The following is an 18,709-nucleotide window of genomic DNA, read 5'->3' on the forward strand; positions in this document are numbered from 1 at the left end:
TCGTTTTGCTGGATACGAATTATGTTAGTCTAAGAGTACACAATTTTCACTATCTTGGGTTATGAACTCAGTGTGTTAGCGATCATTCAATATTTTGTAGTATCAACTAGCTACTTCGTAGGATACGAATGATCATCCTCACAACTCTTACAAAAGTACGAAGGATATTTACATCACACAAAGTAATCGACTTTACTCGATATCCTCACACTATGAAACTGAATGGTTATGGTTTGACTCTACAAACTGTTCTGATGTCACAAGAACTTTTTCATACGAATGGTTACGTATCTAAATATTCAAATAATCCAACACACGACTATAGCACTTACAGAAATATCATAGTTCTTGTAACAAAGTTGTATAAGTATAATGTTTATCGTAAGTCCTACATAGCCATGATATCCGTCCGAGTTTGACTTTTAGAAAACATTATACCGACATCGCGACATCTTTCAAAATTAAAACCACGGTGACTGCTTCAGAGACCTACCAATGAAATTGCAGTATTACAGTTACTTCCACAAAAGAGTATGTATTCGACTTACTTACCACAAATCTAACGCACAAAACAATTTACTTTACTAACGAGAAGCACCGAGCCTCACATCAAAACAACTAGAAAGTGGAACTATATTAAAAAACGTCGCTAACCTTTGTGCACCAGCTGTAAATCACACAAGCAACATGTTTCAAGATTCTGGTTATTGAAAAACGTTAAAGTGTTTCTCCTGCACCAAGTCGTTATGTTGACGAAAGCGTATATTGTAATACCATGATCGATTTGCATTCGTTGGTCACAAACTGTCACTACTCCAAAAAATGATTTTTCACTCAAACACAAAAGCATACTTGTCGCCAATCGTTTTCATCAAGCACGAGTTCAAGAAACCTGCTACGACATGAATTGTTATTTTGATGTTGTGTAAATAGGTAATAATTTATTTTAGTAACACTACATCAACATCATCGAGTTGTGCGAATAGATTTACATGTGGTTTTAATCGAAGTACACAGCACGGTCTAATGTAGATTCATCTCTATTGTACAGCAACTCGGTAATCGAAATGCATTAACATTTAAACAACGATCTTGGTTCGTCACGCGAAAAATATCTTTACTGTCGCAACACTCTGATACTCTGCACAAGATGTGTAAATCCTTTTCACACTCATAATAATACACTAACGGGATACCGATGTCAAGCAACAACGTTTAGCAACATCACTGACACTGAACATACGATACCTACCCAAGTAAAAATATCATTTTCACCAGGAGGTCAGTCGTTACTTGTGTACAATTACCATTTTCCCTTGGGAGTTTAGCGTTACCCGAGTAACAAAACCATTTTCACTTGGAAATATATGTTTTCCCTCAACAACAAACCCCTTTTCACTTGGAAATATATTTTTGCCCTGGATAACAAACCTTTTTCACTTGGAAATATATTTTTTCTCTTGGTAACAAACCTTTTTTCACTTGGAAATATATTTTTTCTCTGGGTAACAAACCTTTTTCACTTGGGAATATATTTTTTCCCTGATCAACAAACCTTTTTCACTTGGAAATATATTTTTTCCCCGAGCAACAATCCATTTTCACTGAGCAACAAACCCTTTTCTCCCCAGGCAACAAACCCTTTTCGTTTGGAAAACTATCATTTACCTGAGTACCAATACCATTTTCGTTTTGAAAACTGACAACTACACCGGTCAATTTGATATTTTTTGTATATTGTTACAACAGACAGTGACAAAATATACACCAACAACGACTCCGATACATTTGTGTAATCAAATATTCACTTGCTCTGATGCATCCCATCAAAATCATTGGTTACTCACATACAATAACAATGTGCTGTTGTACATCGACATGTATGTTTTCGGAATTGGCGAATAAAGGGGTTTCTGATATGTCCGTGATGTCCGGGTTCGTGCTTTGGATTTTCCAGAGTCAAAATGTCTGAATAAAACACCTCCTTGACGACGGTTGGTATGTGGATAACGGTGTTCGGAAAACGGTTGGATTTATGCCACCCATCGCGATAACAACTCCAGGTCGAGTTTTCCTCCCACATGTTTACTATATTGTGTCTTTATTGGTCAATGTATGTCTCGACATTCAGTTTGAAATCGGAAACCCTGATAAAGTACGTAACCGGATCCGGATATCAACTGTGAATCGATAAACCAATGAACAATATTCAAAGTAAACATGTTACACCCTGTGTTTCCACGAAAAAATACCATCCAGACATACGTCGCGCTTGTTTGCCCACACCAGTATACGCGCAAATGGAGGTGTGTGACATTGCATGCAATGTGTTGGTATACAAACATCGATCCACAGACATTATCATAGCTGGTAGTTTTGACGTAGATCGAATGTCACCCGATAACAATACCAATAAGCCACATTGCAATGACTCTGAGTCAATCTGAAGCATGACATACAGACACACAAACATAGAAACCGTAACATGGGTATTCGCACGATAGTGAAAGTGAACTGTACAGTACATACCAATATTGTGATCACAGTCAAATATGCGAACCATGCACAATCATATACCCTGGTTTTTGTTGGATATGTACGAAACCGATAAATCGATACATTTCTTTTCCCTGGACATCAATAATACAATCGCCATTCCAATACATCGCTCGAATGTGAGGTTCGTCTGGTGTAAAATCCATATCAAATAACACCAAAGTATGCCTTCCGTGTTTTATCATTTCCACCGACGCTTCTTGTCTGTGTCGTAACACTATAGTGTGGGGAGTTGAAAAACGGTACATTCTAAAACGGATTGACATGACCAACAGAATCGACCTCAATAGCCTTGTGGTGATGACAGTGTCAAAATGCTACCGATATGACGAGACCAACCCGATCTCTTGTAGCGATGACCGTTTCGAAATGTCACCGGACGAGCTAGACCCTTACGAAAGTGTGTTTTATGATTGCGTGTGAAATCACGAGGTAGTGTTCTATTGCGGTGTACGATTGCAGTCTTCATTCCACAGAAACATACCTTATTGGATCACAATATCAGTCCGACATTTGCACGATATTTATCTGGAGTCGTTATGTGGGAGTAGCGACATCCATTGATCGTGACTGAAAGACTGATCGCAATCATTTCGAGCACCGTACTTCGATAGTTCACCTAGATCAAACGCTGTAGTCTCAGCAGAAAACTTCGGTGTCGACAACACGACGGATATTGACCGATGTATCCAATAGACACTTACGTGACCTTTGACACGGACCAATCAGGTTGCAGCAGAATGTAAACAAAGAACAAGGCCGGGCAAGCTTACTATGAGCTCTTATGGGAAATGGTTGAAAAATGAAGGTTTTAAGCAAATTTACGTTGAATTGGCGATGACTGGTAGTAATAGCGTAGAGCTAGTATGTAGTTGCAGCGTTTAGTCTAGGATGAACAATTGAACATGAATGATGGTAAGTACGCATCAGCGTGCTGTGTCCAAATGCATGGTTTTTTGACAACTTTTCGAATTAAACGATGATTGTTGTATACTATACTATAGGATTGTTGTAATGCATATTTTGACGATTTCATAGGCTGCCGGTCTCGAGCGAAATTTTCAAGCATATCTCATGTTCAGAAATATATGCTATAAAATACAGCTGCTGCCACACATCACAATTTTAGTCTATTGATTATGAAACTTGAAAGCTATGGAGATTCTATCGAATTTCTGGATTTGAGTGGAACAGCATATTCTTCTAACACCGCGGAGAAAGCTACGAAATATTTCATGGAGCGCTACGTACACGACTTGGGGACAAAGATTGAGGAGACAATCCACTCTTTATGGAAGCAATATTCTATAGTGAACAGCCAATGTTATCGCAGTGAGATATACTCAATGGAAATACACGTTCTCAGAAAATTCATTATTGATTCGTCTTGCACTTTTAAGACAGGGTAAGTAAAGCAAAAGACATTTTTTCAGAGATTCCTGCAATAGATGTTGTAACCATGATTTATTTTCACATTAGTTTCTGATATATATTCTCTCATGCATATATGCATTGATTAAGACAATCCAGGACCTGAAGCTACAAGGACTACATTGTGATTTGCATCAGCCTCAGTGATTGACAATCAATTTCTCGACCGTACTCGCAACCGATCAACTCCCGCCTCAAGGTAGATTTTGGTGTATCTGGTGTCTTCAGTTTTATAACATTCCACCCAACACAAATAATCCTAGTACATTTTCACCTGGAGAATTGTTCATTCAACAAATTGGGCCTCTAAATGAGCTTCAATGCACACCACTGGAGTATAGTATGAATAGACATGCACTGTTGGTACACATTGACCATGGCACTGCGCAATTACGATCCGTAGCATGCTATTAGGCATTACGATATTCACAATGGAACTGAATTCGCACAATTGCCGAATATGTTACGTTAGTCAATTTTTATTTTAAATCTTGAATTAGAGTAAGCACTTAGTCCCTATTTGGTTAGTTGATACACAATGCTGCATAGTATGACACCAGACAAAATTTTACACTCCTTGATTCTTCCGATCAGCTGTTCAATATGAATACGTTGTCTCGCCATCTTTCTTGTTGTGGAACAGTCTGGCTCAGGCATTTGACGGTGTGCCAAATCATGTGCAGGAATATTTAAATCTAGATTCAATTTCTTAATTTCAGACTTATTGGTGAATCCCTTTTCTGCCATGATAGCATTTCCTGGTTCACCATAGCTGAACTCCGTCATTGTCTCACATTTCTTGTCGAATCCACATATTTCACTAATATTTCGATCTGAAATGGTCCCTGTGAACAGTTCCTGCACAAAAGTAAGTGCACCACAATCCATCAATCCTTTTCAAAGTTGTATGTGATTTATTGACAGTCAATAATCATTCTAGTTTCGAGAAATCATGAATGAATGCAAATGGTGCCTTTTTAAGAACCACATACCTACATGGCCAAATCGAAATCTAATGAAGCAGTTATATACGGTTGAACCAATGGTTTAATACTATGTTTACAGCAATACTATAAATTTGACGTCAGTAGGATAAGTCGGGCAATTCAGAAAGAATTTAATATAGTCTAGCATGAAATTTCAGCTTTTCCGCATCTTTTGACATTCTGATGCTCCTCTGAGAACTAAACTTCACTAGCAATAATTGTCCGGCAATTTGTAATTTTCCTGGATGGGTTTCCTGTTTTGTGCTTGCGTTTTATCCATCAAATTCCTCTTTCTGCAGCTTCATATAAGATATCCATCAAGCCTGCACAAAATATATAATATGTTTATTTTACAGAGCAACACTGCTGTGCAGGCACCTATCAAGGCGTACTCGTCCGACTCATGCAACGTATCAGTGCTACCAATTTCAACTATTCATCTCATTATTGAATATATTGCTCTCAACAGTTTCAATCCATTACACACCATCAAGCAACAAAACTGGACTGGAATAAAACGAGACACACTCCAAGTCGATTGTGGCATCAAGTGTGACTGCATTTCAGATTGGACTCATTTTGAAACACAGAATTGTTTCATCTAAATTATGTCACGATCAATATTTTTGGTGCAATAATAGATATGTCATTTTATTAATAAAATGAGAATTCAGATGACTACAAGGAAGTCCACATGCCTTTATCCAGATTTTACATTCTTCCATGCATGTTATTGGCTCTGGGAAAGGTACAAGCGCACACCAGGAACGGTCTGGGTAGACCAATGATATATATACAATGATTGGAAACTCCAGTGAGCTCTGCGTTTGAGCGCGTCGCGAGTCATGCTTCACTACAGGAATTAAATCGATGTAAACAAACGGTTCGCCAGCAATCTTTCTTCAGGAACTGGCGTTAACGTAGTGAAAAGTTTTTTATCGAGACCTCTTTTGCACGTGAATTGTGTGCATACTGTACAGGTTTTGGCCAATACCAGTAGCATGGCTTGATATTCAGACGAAACTGATGTACCAGTGTGCCTACGTGATGAACATTGTGATCGGAGGTGGTCTCGCAGTATCAAATAAAGGTGGATACTTCATAGTACGAGCTAGAGTTGGGATCAGGTCACTATCTTCAAGTCATTACAAATTTTTAATCAAGTCACGAAGTCATTTCCAATTTTTTCAAGTCAATTCAGGCAGGTTCTAAAACTGACTCTGGAGTCAGGCCTTCTGAACTTGTGAAAGTTGGCAAAACCTACTTGAGGATATCGCAAAAAGCATCACGTTTTTGAAGTAATAATAGTCATTATTCCTTTGTTACGGACATTCATCTTGTGATCCGAATGCTCATATATACAAATGAGTAAAAATAAAAATATTTTTGTTTGATACATATCAGGAGTAATCGTCAGCAGCTTTTAGATACAGTATACAATTGACTAACAGATGTATACAAAGTAAAGTCTAACTCATTTCTTCATACTACTCGTGTACTTTTCAGACCGTTCATTTCCTGCTTCAACAAGTAGATTTCAATATCCAATTGACTAAGAAACGTCTGCAAAACCTGGTCTTTAACCTACTTTTTCAAACTACGGTACTTCATGAGTACAATTTACCATGATATGATGGTATATCTTATAAGTGTATGTGTGCGCAAGAGCGACCCACAATAGGTAGAAAGTTCCTGCCATTGTCCATGTCAGGTTTGATGGACTTGTACACAGCCAATGATCTATAAATGATTGTTCACAGCATATACTTTGTATAGTCATTAAATTGTAATGTTGTCCATGTCCAGTCCAGTTTGTCTGTCAACTCTCACAATCATAGCTGACTTGCGAGATGGTGACTTCGAAGAATGGGACGGAATAGAGGCTATCCAACAATCCCCTTCACTCAACAAATCTCCGAACTTACACATCACCATCTATTCCCTCAACGGTCCAGGTGATCATGGAAGAAGTTGATCGAATCCGAGAATCATAACAATGTGTCATCGCATGGGTATTACAGAAGCAGGATTTTGAACAGCTTAAATACCTCACCTCTTCATGGACTCCTAAATGCTCTGATACTAGTCGTGTCTAAATTTCAATGAGGATACCAACACCATAATATCATTAAGAAGTTTATACGGGGTATGGGTATTTCATTTACTATAACACTTGAAAACTGCATAAACAACTTTTGTTATCATGTCAGACTTGTTGTCATCTAAATTCAGAATAACAAGAACCAAAATCCTAGTTAACGGAAAGCATTTAAGTCAAGTGAATATGTAGCAAAAAGGGATTTTCGTATTTATGCAAATTACAATATCAGATATACCTACGTTTAAGCCATTCGATAAATGTACTGTCTGCATCTATTTTTGTTGTAATTTATGAAACTGTGCAGTACTATTACGAACAATCGAATAACTGTGCCTAGTAGTTGATAACACCAATGTTTCTTGTCACGTAACAAAAATATATATTCTCAAATGTTATTTTTTCGAGCTTTCTTATCCTCTCTTAATGACAATAACAGGACAGCAGTTAGATGGTAGAGCAGCGATCTCACATGACGTTGAACACCGGAGGGCATTCAAGCATCAAGTACCATGGCATTTGAACACTAGTATGTTTCAAGCCTCTTTAGAAATCAATTATTCTTTGAAAATTACCATATCGCAGGTGCGGCCAGATTTCCTTATCAGAATAAAAATGATTCCAATAACGGATCAAGACTCAATCTCTTGGTGATAATGAGGTAGTCTGCTCGATGGATTGGCAAAAATGTCCGTATCAAATTTATCATTGATGTTGTTTTCTTGTCTCTTTGATAAGCTTTCCTGCTCACGAATTTCGTTGCTGTTTCTGGGGCATAAGAATATCTCCAGTTTTGCAGTAGCGGCATATCTTTTTCCAGCTAGTACAAGTGAAGAAATATTATCTGGAATTCAATATGGCTTAAATGGCAGTTGTAGCTGAACTTGGTTGTCATATTCACAAGGCACACGAAATTATCCACAGGTTGCATTGTAGTGTCCATCTCTTCACCTCTATCGTACTCGAATAATATGCACAGTCTTTCAGCAAGACTATTTTTCTCTGCATCAATCGATCCAATGAGTATCAATCCAATCCGGCACCATTCGTCAAAGTAACATTCATATTGACTACAATCTTTGGAAATATCTCAATGTCTGAAGCAAAGTGGAACATGAAATGGTTGCTTCTCATGGACGGCCTGGCGTGCCGAAATCCCATAAGATAATGATTTGCACTTTTATTAGGATCCCTGAATCCTTTTCAATTTCCTCGCGACTGTGGGTTGCTTTGCGGCTGTTTCAATACACGAACAATCTTTTCTTGAAAGTTAGAATGGACTATAATTTATAAAAAAATGTTAACGATCCTGTAAAAAATTTATGCATTAGACATTTACAGAATGGGAATTTGTTATGTCACAGTTTTGCCAGTCAACTACTATTGAAATCAAGTTATTTATTCAATCCGTCAAGTACTTTCCGTACTGCCGCATATGCAATATATATGAGCAATGTGCATATTCAAGAGAGAGATTTTGCATTGGATGATTGTGGAGTTACATTGCTGGAAAAATAACCTGGGTAGCAGCACATACAATGCAAGTTGATGCTCATGCTCAGGTCATAAAGCGTGATGCAAATGGCGAAAAGTTATGAAGGTTATACATAAAAAAACCATAGACGTACACAAATGCATAAATCATCTATTTTGTACAATCCTTCCAGCTATCAATCTTAACGAGTACTCCATGTTAATTTTCAAGGTTTACAGGCAATGCATGGGGAACACTTCACAACGGGTAGTTCATATCAAAGTGCCAAAACGTTTACCAGGTATATTTTTAATAAATGGGCATTGGTAGACGCTTTCGGACACCGCGGTGTGAAAGATTCAACTATTGAGAGTAGTACGACATATCACGCCAGGTCGATGTGCACAATACCAACTATGGAGTGATTATCCTCAATATCATTCTAGTGCATTGTTTTGCCGATGGAATATTGTTTGGAACAATGCCGATTCTCATCATTGATGTGGAATGTGAATTCAACGGCCTGACCCTGTAAAAAGTTATATCTGTTAGCATTTTACCAATCAGTACAATGTTAGTTTCCGGTTAGTTTCGATTTTATATTATATTATGAAGGTACAATCGCTATACTGATACTATGGTTGCCAGTGAACTCGGCCCTTGGTGAATTCGGCCTCACAATATTACAATATATACTATCTAAAACAACTTAGTTGCTCACACAATTATCGTAATCAACCCTTCTCTTTTAAAAAATCAGGTGACGTAAATGCTGCCAGAAAAATTTCAAATCCTCTTTCAACAATCCTTCCAGGTTCTGCACATTTATATTGACGCTCACCCACAGTATCTATAAATTCTTTAGGCTGTGTCGTAAATGCATGGTTGCAACTGATGCTAAAATACCTCGCAGCTAGTCTGTACTTTGATAAATGTGTATTGTTAAAAGTTGTATTACATCCTATTATGCAGCACTGCCTCACTATGCTCAAGAAACCAACAAAAACTAAACCGATTGGGGAAAATCAGTGAATTAGTATGCCAGCAAGGCCGATCGCAGCACCCCACCACAGTCGACATACGCAATCCCGTTCCTGTACTCAAGCATATCCCGCGACGGACTGATTTCGCCGGGAAACTATCTTATAGCGTTAAGGGGCGTGGCAGTTTCCAATCATTGTATATATATCATTGGGGTAGACATCTCCAAGTTACACAGGCTATTAGCGCAGTGGTTGTCCGGCATTTGTCGTGATTGATTCAATACATGAGCTAGAACAAAAAATGACGATTTCAGCTGGGAACGGATCGTGTTGCCTAACATATATCATATTAATATGATCATTGAATATGCAGACAAGTCACAAGTGTCCAGTGTAACAGTAATTTGCTGGATAATGATGCAGACTGTAGACTGTACTATGCGATTTCATAAATAGAACGCTTATAACGCCAAGCCCACATACTGAATACCCCACATATCCTGACTCAAGATTAATCTAATACATGCTTTCGGTACGACAATCCCATTTTGTACGACTAAGGACTAAGGATAATACAGCAATAGTCGCTTCATCCGAAAAGTTGTCAGAAATCCATTCATTTGGACATACCATGCTGATGAGTGCTTGCCACCATTCATGTTTATTGTAGGTTAGAACACTGCAAATACATACTAGCTCTACGTTATTACCATTCACCAAAGCCAGCTATTCCCAATTCAATGTAATTTTGCGAAAAACCTTCATTTTCCAACCCTTTCCCATAAGCGCTCATAGTGAGATTGCCCGGCCTTGTTCTTTGTTTACATCCTGCTGCAACCTGATTGGTTCGTGTCAAAGGTCACGTAAGTGTCTATTGGTCTGGGTGATCTGTCCGGAGATAGGGTCATGACTATCTTGTAATGTTACAACACGATAACACCATCGAGTAAATCAGTGAGCGGTGTCGAAATATCGATGTAATAGCGCGGACTCAGAGTCATTGCAATGTGGCTTATTGGTATTGTTATCGGGTGACATTCGATCTACATCAAAACTACCAGCTATGATAATGTCTGTGGATCGATGTTTGTATACCAACACATTGCATGCAATGTCACACACCTCCATTTGCGCGTATACTGGTGTGGGCAAACAAGCGCGACGTATGTCTGGATGGTATTTTTTCGTGGAAACACAGGGTGTAACATGTTTACTTTGAATATTGTTCATTGGTTTATCGATTCACAGTTGATATCCGGATCCGGTTACGTACTTTATCAGGGTTTCCGATTTCAAACTGAATGTCGAGACATACATTGACCAATAAAGACACAATATAGTAAACATGTGGGAGGAAAACTCGACCTGGAGTTGTTATCGCGATGGGTGACATAAATCCAACCGTTTTCCGAACACCGTTATCCACATACCAACCGTCGTCAAGGAGGTGTTTTATTCAGACATTTTGACTCTGGAAAATCCAAAGCACGAACCCGGACATCACGGACATATCAGAAACCCCTTTATTCGCCAATTCCGAAAACATACATGTCGATGTACAACAGCACATTGTTATTGTATGTGAGTAACCAATGATTTTGATGGGATGCATCAGAGCAAGTGAATATTTGATTACACAAATGTATCGGAGTCGTTGTTGGTGTATATTTTGTCACTGTCTGTTGTAACAATATACAAAAAATATCAAATTGACCGGTGTAGTTGTCAGTTTTCAAAACGAAAATGGTATTGGTACTCAGGTAAATGATAGTTTTCCAAACGAAAAGGGTTTGTTGCCTGGGGAGAAAAGGGTTTGTTGCTCAGTGAAAATGGATTGTTGCTCGGGGAAAAAATATATTTCCAAGTGAAAAAGGTTTGTTGATCAGGGAAAAAATATATTCCCAAGTGAAAAAGGTTTGTTACCCAGAGAAAAAATATATTTCCAAGTGAAAAAAGGTTTGTTACCAAGAGAAAAAATATATTTCCAAGTGAAAAAGGTTTGTTATCCAGGGCCAGGGATATATAGAACTCCGGGATGGCTGACTGCGTCAATTGCGTCATCGTGGTATTACCTAAGTGGGTCCAGATTCGCGCATTCAGTTTTGATGCACGTTCCTGTCAGCCGCTTCATCTGTGTGTAATTTTAAGTTTTTGAGAGCGGTAGAGGCATAGAATATCCATGTTTATGTTATTATATAAAGCTAGAGGTTAACTGGGTTATGAGATGTTCAGGTAGTCTGAAACTTTGCGGTATTAGCCCTATTCCTTCAGCAGCAATTTACCGGTATGCCGGTACGGTCATTTACTCGCCTTCGGAATATCTCTGCTTCTGTGGTATCTTATGTAACATGTTTTGCTGCGCTGATAATCGTGAGAAGATAACAAAATGTAGAATAATTTCCAACGTTAACATTGATATCCGCAGTATGATTTTGATTACGCCTTGCGGTATGTTTTTCATTTACCGGTATGTTATGCGAATGTATGTCACCATCCAAGGCTGTACAATGTACAAGTGTACATTTACACTGTGCCGTGTCAACTATGAAGATCTTGTACTATAGATTAATATGTGAATATGCAGGTAGTTCTGGTATTGCAGGCTTACCGGTATTCCAGATCATTGCTGGATTATTCCTAGTAAGAATTGGAGCCACTGAGTACACCACCGGTGTGCAAGATTCAAGAGGCATTTCAATTAATGATAACCAAACCTTTGAATCTAATACAAACACAACACAACACGTCAAGGTCGTTGATGTTGTAAGTGTCCATAACAACTGTTGAATCCAATCTCTTGTTACAGATACTATTCATCAGTTACATGTCTGGTAAAACAAGGCAGGCATATGTTTGTTAATGAACGGCACCTCAATGCTACAGTACTGGAATTATACTTCAACAGAAGTGCACTGTTGTGAACTGCCATTGGCTGACTCCCAGTATATGGCCACAACATTTGTTGACCATTTGCTCTTACTGAAGCCATGAAGATGCCCACTCCCTTGAATGGATAAGCCAACACAATCGTCAGGACACGATACGACCCTGAGATGCGGCCTGTCTTTACCATATAAACACTTATAGCCTATAGGCTATAGGCCTGTACGATGGAGGAAGAGAAAACTCGGAAGATTGCTTTCAATTTGCAAGGTTTAGTCAAATCGTCGCAATAACGCATGGACCTCTCCTCAGTTGGCCCAAGGTAAGTTTGGCTGATTCTAGTGATACGTTATTAAATGAGCGATTTACATTAATCCTGATGTGGTTAAAGTAGTCTGCATTGCTACTCAAGTAACAGTCGTATTCCCGGGCGTACTGGTATTTAAACTTCCTCAAGTAGCTGTAGAAAGTGAAATGCCTGCAAGGTACTTAAGTTTGAAGATGGCTGCTTCAAAATTACAAGATGTATCTTCGAAATAGGCAACACCTACTTGAGTATTGCAATGAAGTAGAAGTTCTTCACTACTGACCAACTCTGCATACATCTATATATATTCTTAAGGTTAATTTGTGTCTCTAAATACATCATTTGTTCATTTTTGTTGCAGATTCCGGAAAAACAAACCCGATGTTCCAGCATTTGCGTCACGTCAACAGTGGATATCCTGATATATTATACTGGGCACATTGAAATCTTGGCAAAGATGGCCACAATCTGAATATTTGGATCTCGTGCCTCCTCACCGAGATGATTTTTTGACATGGAATCATCTATCGCTCTATTGGAAAATCTGCCAGACAATGATACTGAATATTTCTTAACTGATAAATGGCATGAAATGCTTCAGGAGGCCCATTCGTGATGTACCGTTAAGCCATGGTGGTAATTTCTTCACTGCATTCATGAAACTATTTCTCGGTGAACAAAATATCAGCTGAATTCAACAACTGGGTCTACCGAATGCTTCTTAAATTGATAATGATATGTACCAAACTTCTACCCCCCGAGGTTACATTTGAACCTGAAGATAAGTATCAATGGTGTGTTGATTTCTTGATCAACTTTCATTGAGTGACATAGAAGCTGACAATGCTGCTATCTCAATTTCGAGTCCTTACAGGCCGTGCTATCTTTTCGTTATTGGAAATGCTCCATGGTAGGGGTGCATTTAAAACAAACGGTGTTTGAAACACTATGTTTAAAACATGCTTTAAACAGTGTTTTAAACAAAGGCCTTTTGAAAAAATTTCTTTTCAAGTTGTAAAATTATGCCATAATTGTGTAAATACTTTCCAAAATACGTGTTGTATGAGCCTACGGACGATTACCACCCGATATAGCCGACTAATAACGATATGGGATTGCTGGAACCCTCAAAATAGTCGGTTCAACAGCAATAGCACAGATATTTCGTCAAAGGAGCTATATATTTACACTATATTTTCAATTGTCAATGTCAATCCAATATGACGTCACTATTGAATATTCTTGACGTCATGGCTTAAAAAAAGTATGTTTTATACAAGGGCCTGGTTTCAAACATGTTTGTTTTAAATGCAACCCTATACTTCATGGTAATTGTCGATTAACGCGAATTGAAACAGTTGATTTAATCAATCCTATTACCCCCCCCCCCTTCCCAGCTGCAAGGTTTCCGACAATGGCTTGTAAATAGGTAGAAGACGCTGATATTATTCGTTAGTCACTCTGTTATTTATGACCTGATGCAGATTATATGATGTGTAGAAATTAAACACATTCATGATTTACTGAAATTCAGAGTTGTCATAGTTTACTTGGTTGGCTATACAACAGTGTCATACTTTACTAGGTTGGCTATACAGCAGTAAGGTTGTGATAAGGGAAGAATGTCTAGCTTACTCACTAACAATTCCGCAAAAGGTTGAGGATGGTTATTCTAGAAACAGCTGTATCGCTAGCTTGCAGAAAAGTGGATATTTCGAGGCAGATTGCAGGTAACTTTCTGGACCTACTTAGGTAAAGGCCAAAATGAAGTCAGCCATCCCGGAGTTCTATATATCCCTGTCCAGGGCAAAAATATATTTCCAAGTGAAAAGGGGTTTGTTGTTGAGGGAAAACATATATTTCCAAGTGAAAATGGTTTTGTTACTCGGGTAACGCTAAACTCCCAAGGGAAAATGGTAATTGTACACAAGTAACGACTGACCTCCTGGTGAAAATGATATTTTTACTTGGGTAGGTATCGTATGTTCAGTGTCAGTGATGTTGCTAAACGTTGTTGCTTGACATCGGTATCCCGTTAGTGTATTATTATGAGTGTGAAAAGGATTTACACATCTTGTGCAGAGTATCAGAGTGTTGCGACAGTAAAGATATTTTTCGCGTGACGAACCAAGATCGTTGTTTAAATGTTAATGCATTTCGATTACCGAGTTGCTGTACAATAGAGATGAATCTACATTAGACCGTGCTGTGTACTTCGATTAAAACCACATGTAAATCTATTCGCACAACTCGATGATGTTGATGTAGTGTTACTAAAATAAATTATTACCTATTTACACAACATCAAAATAACAATTCATGTCGTAGCAGGTTTCTTGAACTCGTGCTTGATGAAAACGATTGGCGACAAGTATGCTTTTGTGTTTGAGTGAAAAATCATTTTTTGGAGTAGTGACAGTTTGTGACCAACGAATGCAAATCGATCATGGTATTGAAATATACGCTTTCGTCAACATAACGACTTGGTGCAGGAGAAACACTTTAACGTTTTTCAATAACCAGAATCTTGAAACATGTTGCTTGTGTGATTTACAGCTGGTGCACAAAGGTTAGCGACGTTTTTTAATATAGTTCCACTTTCTAGTTGTTTTGATGTGAGGCTCGGTGCTTCTCGTTAGTAAAGTAAATTGTTTTGTGCGTTAGATTTGTGGTAAGTAAGTCGAATACATACTCTTTTGTGGAAGTAACTGTAATACTGCAATTTCATTGGTAGGTCTCTGAAGCAGTCACCGTGGTTTTAATTTTGAAAGATGTCGCGATGTCGGTATAATGTTTTCTAAAAGTCAAACTCGGACGGATATCATGGCTATGTAGGACTTACGATAAACATTATACTTATACAACTTTGTTACAAGAACTATGATATTTCTGTAAGTGCTATAGTCGTGTGTTGGATTATTTGAATATTTAGATACGTAACCATTCGTATGAAAAAGTTCTTGTGACATCAGAACAGTTTGTAGAGTCAAACCATAACCATTCAGTTTCATAGTGTGAGGATATCGAGTAAAGTCGATTACTTTGTGTGATGTAAATATCCTTCGTACTTTTGTAAGAGTTGTGAGGATGATCATTCGTATCCTACGAAGTAGCTAGTTGATACTACAAAATATTGAATGATCGCTAACACACTGAGTTCATAACCCAAGATAGTGAAAATTGTGTACTCTTAGACTAACATAATTCGTATCCAGCAAAACGATAGACACCAAAGGTTCGATGGAGTTTAAATCTAGATTGTATTAAGCGAAGTGATGAGTATCTCCAGTAATAAAGTCGAAACGACCAAAACAAATTTCTGTGTCTTGTAAATAACTATTTGGTATGATATTACTTGAGTGTGTGACAATTCGTATCCGTCGAGGTTGAATGTTTAGCCATATCGAAATGAATCCAGATCACATGAAGTATACATTAATCACAATAGAATCGACGAGAATGTTAACCACGTAGAGTGTGTTTGTTTAAAAGTTATCTCCAATACGGTTACTTCGATCGGTATTGATTCCATGTCATACAAAAGCATGTAACCTTTGTACAGTGTCGTAGTACGGGAATATCGAGTGAAGTTGATTATTTTTGTGTGACGAAAATATCTTGTATTGATATTGGACACTGGTTTCGTTACCCAAGTGAGTGAAAATTGTTCTTGGCTGGACAGATATGATTAGTATTGAAAAAAAAAAACGACTCACACCAATTAAGCGACGCTGTTTCCTATCCAATGACTGAGTGAAATTTCTCAGGGGTTTGATTTACCGAGTTAATTGTCGGCGATTCAATCACATACAAGTATATGGTCTTTTAGTGACTGATTATTGTGACGACATTTACTTTGACGAATGGCAATGGAAAAATGTCCAATTTCTCTGATCGTGTGCGCTGCACAAATAATTCTAGTATGTAATCAGTGAACGTCATGTAAATTGACAACGACTCTCAGTAGTTTGGTTAGATGATGGAGGTTCAAATCGATATCGCTACTACGAACAGCAATACAAACACATTTTTGTAGATTTCAGTGTAGCGCACATTTCGATTTTATTAATGCTGAGAGGTTTCTGTATTACTCAAGTATAGTTGAATAGGTGGTGCCTAGCAAACATATTCCAATTTACTTTTGTAATGATCAAAGTGAGTGTGAAATGATGCGAACGGATTAAGCATTAATCAAATGGTGGTATGTCAATTCACCTAGTGTGATATCTTGACACCAGGTAATGCGCGAAAGTGTTTCAATTCTCACCGACAATAAAGTATTGCCCCCGGTTATTGTTCAACAAAGGAAATTGTTGTTTCATCTTTAGTCTTGTTTAATGCAGACATTTGTAAAATATTTCCTGATATCCACAATACTCTGCGTGGTTTGTACCAAGGCTGAATAATTTTCCTATCGAGAACATTTTTTTTTTAGTCAACCGATCATGAAACCTGTTTTTGAGAATTCTTCTCCAGTTTTGCTTGTCTGAAATTTCTGAAAAAGTGTCCTCTTTTTTCATTTCCGAAATATGGTAAGCCTAAATTAACGCAAATAATTTAATAGTCAAGTCATGATCAACTATTACATATGTCAAATCAATGTGTCAATCCTTATGTTTACATCATGATAATTTTCAATATAACACCTGCGTTCGATTGTAAGAAATGAATTCTCAACATGTTGGGCAGACTTTCAAATCTCGCATACTCAAACATATTATGTTAATCTCAAGTCGCTGGCACCGAGAAGTAATTACTTTTATCTTACAAAATATACCGCATAGTAATTTCTTTGTCTTACAGAATAGTAACGACTTTTCAAGTTGAATAAAAAAGACGTGTAGGGATATGAATACAACCAGGCTTGTTATGGATTTTAGGTTTTAGTGCTTGTATGGATTCGTGTATGTTTGGCTGTTTTTCATATTGATACTGTTGAGTTGGTCGGTTAACGGATTTACTTGACAATGTTTTCGTGGTTGATTCTTTGAATATGGTAAGATGGTCAGATATCGAGACGTAATACTATTTCCGTGAACTCAATTACAACAAAACATAACCAGCATTCAAATAATCCGTAAGCTACAAGTGGATTTAAAACTTGATGCTGTTTTGTGGTTAACTCAAGTCAGTGGTCATATTTGTGTTGATTTCAGGAATGATCATGACGAGTTGGTCGGGTAAATTAGTGGTAGTAACTATGACCGTACAGAGTTGCTGACATTCAAACATCTTTTACGCTGTAATATACGTATTTTATTGTGATAAATTATTTCTCAGTTATTGTTCAGACATTCAAATCTCGTATACTCAAAATATAATATGTTTATGTCAAGTCATTTATGTGTCGATTAGTAAATAGCTTACTTTGTCTTCAGAATAGTAACGACCTTTACAATTGAATAAACAAGACCGATCATACGAATACAACCAGAATGAATTAATTCAAATTTGTGAGTTGCAGTGGTATAATCAAGTAAGTGAAAACTGGATTTTGAACACTTGTTAATGTTGTAAATAATTCTTTTGAGTATGGTAAGATGTTAAAAATGTCGCTTTGACAAACGAAAAGTCGGATCGCGAATAGAGTTGCAATGTTTACTTGTTTCAAATCAATGTGCGTATAATATCAATATGGAACTGTGGGAAAGTTGATGGTCATGTTTGTCAATCCTATTTCAATTCACACTACGCCAAAGTCAAAATATTTCGTTTCGGATTATCTCAATTTACCTATAGAACAACTCGCGAATGGATTCCGACACCGTACTATAACTAGATCGCTATGTCTGATGCATTATCCCGTCAGCGACGTAGGGTTTTACAATTATTTCACACCTTTTCGAATAAGCGTCAACTTCGCAAAGGATTAGGGTGGGATCAGAAATAAGTGAGAATTTGTCGGTATTCGAATCATCGTCTGTGACGGCTCTGTTATCCGTTACTTATTAAATTTTACCAGTGAAATCCGGTTCCTGTGACATACCGATT

The 18,709-nt window shown here is 37.7% G+C and overlaps 1 protein-coding gene and 1 long non-coding RNA gene across 2 annotated transcripts in view; both read left to right on the forward strand.

Moving 5' to 3' along the window:
* Positions 1–18,709, forward strand: part of LOC145446552 (alpha-1,3-mannosyl-glycoprotein 4-beta-N-acetylglucosaminyltransferase A-like) — a 257,727-nt gene that overhangs the window by 145,764 nt on the left and 93,254 nt on the right. The gene's annotated exons all lie outside the window — the stretch shown is intronic.
* On the forward strand, positions 13,180–14,247 carry LOC145447312 (uncharacterized). Its single transcript, XR_013917525.1, has 2 exons — positions 13,180–13,457; positions 14,175–14,247. It is a non-coding gene; the product is annotated as an uncharacterized LOC145447312 (long non-coding RNA).

The sequence above is a fragment of the Botryllus schlosseri genome, chromosome 9, assembly GCF_051294905.1.
Source record: "Botryllus schlosseri isolate E-star chromosome 9, Bs_hap1, whole genome shotgun sequence".
NCBI classification, from domain to species: Eukaryota; Metazoa; Chordata; class Ascidiacea; order Stolidobranchia; family Styelidae; genus Botryllus; species Botryllus schlosseri.